The sequence below is a fragment of the Wolffia australiana genome, chromosome 8, assembly GCF_029677425.1.
Source record: "Wolffia australiana isolate 7733 chromosome 8, ASM2967742v1".
NCBI classification, from domain to species: domain Eukaryota; kingdom Viridiplantae; phylum Streptophyta; class Magnoliopsida; order Alismatales; family Araceae; genus Wolffia; species Wolffia australiana.
The window spans coordinates 7,133,117-7,135,414 of NC_135842.1; the positions used below are offsets into that span (position 1 = coordinate 7,133,117).

General features: G+C 43.0%; 1 long non-coding RNA gene across 1 annotated transcript; it reads right to left on the reverse strand.

The window, feature by feature from the left end:
• Nucleotides 1-341: 341 nt before the first annotated feature.
• On the reverse strand, nt 342-1,052 carry LOC144706651 (uncharacterized). The gene is made up of 2 exons (XR_013582293.1): nt 912-1,052; nt 342-715 (listed from the first exon to the last, which is right to left on the reverse strand). It is a non-coding gene; the product is annotated as an uncharacterized LOC144706651 (long non-coding RNA).
• Between the last annotated feature and the right edge of the window lie 1,246 nt (nt 1,053-2,298).

Genomic DNA, 2,298 nt, shown 5'->3' on the forward strand with positions numbered 1-2,298 from the left:
CTTATTTTTCCTCTTGTGCTATCCTCTAGCTTATTCTTCTAACATCTTCTATGTTCTTATGGTAACATCTTTGATGTAACACAACTGTCGGGAGCGATCAGATCGTGTATAAAGTGATCGATCATTCACAAAATACTAAATGCTGATGCGACAATGATGCATAAATTTAAGAAAAAAATGAGTAAGTAGATCAATCATCGGCTGATGCGAGAGGCAGCTCAATTGGACAACACGTGATGGGTTTTGTTACGGTCAAGCTCCCAATGACCCACGTAACTAGATCGAAGGAACTGACATGGTAGGGGACGCTTTTTGTCCAATAATGTCTACACCATTGACGATTACGAACTGACCAAGTACCATGAAAGAAAATTAACTAACACAGTGTTTGGTGCCTAACCTAAAATTACGTACAAATTCTCTTGAGGCAGAGGAACAGATGTAACCGGCACTGAAAGACGCAATTAACGTTGTAAAATAGAGGGGGGGGGGGAAGAAAACGACCTGAAGACTCCGGACAGGGTGCTTGTGGCGGGCGCAACCGAGGTGCACGTAGACAAAGAAGCCCGAGTTGAGGTTGATCACGTCCGTTGGAGAGGAACAACCAATAGCTTGATAGGTAGCCGGCGGTTGATGATGATGGAGTTCATGACCCGTGGGTTATGTTCACAAAAGGATAGAGCCCCGTTTCCGACAGTCTTTGGTCGCGGGAATCCTGTTCACAAAAGGATAGAGCCCATTTATGACAGTCTTCGGTGACCGTAAGTGCATCCGAAGTGAATTAAGTCAACCAAGTACGCGGGTGAGAGGTGGGCAGGGTGAAATCTTTGATTAAAGCTTCGTCGACAGCCAAAATGTCAGGGGCTGGAAGATACACGATAACCAGGCTTTGGATCAGGGTGATTGCCCACCTCTAGGCCATCCTCGTAGGATGGACGCCGCCGCAGATTGGAATTTCAGAACATCCACGACAATCGTTCGCCCACCGTTCTGTCCCACCTGCTGTGAGATCAATACCAGGACGGATGAACGGGCGATGAAAGCGACGGCGGATGGAAGTAGCCGACAGATTTCTTTCACCACTTCCTTTGAACACGATCAACACAAAGGCGGAAATGCTATAATGAGGATAAACGGATGCGGATAATCTAGCTCCAAGATGCAGACCACGAAACTTTGGCGGATGGACGGTGGCATCTTCGTCCAAGATTGGAGGTGGATAAGAGCTTCTTTGTTAGGAGCTAGTGTTCACGATCGTGAGAAATGCTCATTTTCTTCAATAGAAAAGATAAATTGGATCCACTTGTGTCGAGAATGGCATCCTCTGTTGACGGATCGGCAAAAGGAACATACGGTAAACTCCATTCCTACCCTGGAATCTTCAGCCTCAAAATATTCAAAGACAACAAGCAGCGACTGAATTCCCCCTTCTATTCTTCTTCTACGCCTTCTTCTTTAGGAACCAAGTAGAATGATGAACAACATGAAATAACTGCCAATGAACAAATGAGATCTGGAATTTTTCACAACACAAGATGCCTTTTTTTCCCCTTCCTCCTTATAGAGAGGAAGTGGTGGTTGTGGGAGGCCCAATTGGGCCATTTTTAAGGGGAAAGCCTATTGGGATTCCCCTAAAAAGGGATCTTTAGGGGGAGAAGAAGCCCAATATGGATTTCCTCCCCCTAAAGATGATAGCTAAATCACAATTAAAAATGAAAACATACACAGGAGACCGATACTCATGCAGGAGGGGCCTTCGATAATCCAAGGATAATGAAAAGAAAAGAACACAAAGACGACTTGAGACGCACTAAGATGACGCAAATGTTGCTTCGAGCCTGATAGTGGAAGTGTTGATTCTTCACGTCGGCTCGGGTTCCACGTAGGGGCTGGCGACGAGTCTGGACATGATCAGCTGGATGGTCCTCCATCAATCTTCACGATTATTCTTCCAACATCTTTTTTCTTCTAATATCTTCTCGCTTATTCTTCGAATATCTTCTTCTTTCTTCTAACATCTTCTAGCATATTCATCTAATATCTTCTAGCTTATTCTTCTAGCTCATTATTCTAACATCTTCTTTCTTCTAGCTTCTTCTACTAACATCTTCTTCTTTCTTCTAGCTTATTCTAACATTTTCTTCTTTCTTCTAACATTCTTCTTCTTCTCATATTTTTCTCTTCTTCTTCTTATCCCTCTTTATTTTTATTTGTCTTATTCTTCTTTGTTATGTTTTGCAGTGTTTTTATTTTTTTCTCCTTCTTTTTATTCCTTTGTATTCTCTTATGCTTCTTTCT